Raw genomic sequence first — 314 nt, 5'->3', positions numbered from 1 at the left:
GCAATTTTTTGTTCTCTACAACTGAAGCAATCAATATTCCCCTTGATGGTAAAATAATCATTTATATAATAGAACGAAGTTTCATGTACGGACATCATACTTCATAGCCAATACTAGAGATTCATGCATGGTCTGTGAATGTGATTGTGCACACTATAATGCTAAATCCTCCCAAATATACTACTGGATACAACAAATTAACAAAATTAATATTTTTGATTGATAGGTTCCTCTTAATTAAATCTGAAAAGCAAAAGAGTGGTTGTATCACATCTACTCTCTTTACTCACAAGACTGGAAGATCAATAAGGGAA

The 314-nt window shown here is 32.2% G+C and overlaps 1 protein-coding gene across 1 annotated transcript in view; it reads right to left on the bottom strand.

Annotated features, from left to right (window-relative positions):
* The window catches only part of LOC109832960 (TATA-box-binding protein), a 12,628-nt gene that overhangs the window by 11,109 nt on the left and 1,205 nt on the right, over positions 1–314 (bottom strand). The window lies entirely within an intron of this gene.

Source organism: Asparagus officinalis, chromosome 3 (genome assembly GCF_001876935.1).
Source record: "Asparagus officinalis chromosome 3, Aspof.V1, whole genome shotgun sequence".
In the NCBI taxonomy this organism is placed as follows: domain Eukaryota; kingdom Viridiplantae; phylum Streptophyta; class Magnoliopsida; order Asparagales; family Asparagaceae; genus Asparagus; species Asparagus officinalis.
This window is presented reverse-complemented; position numbering and strand designations above follow the sequence as displayed.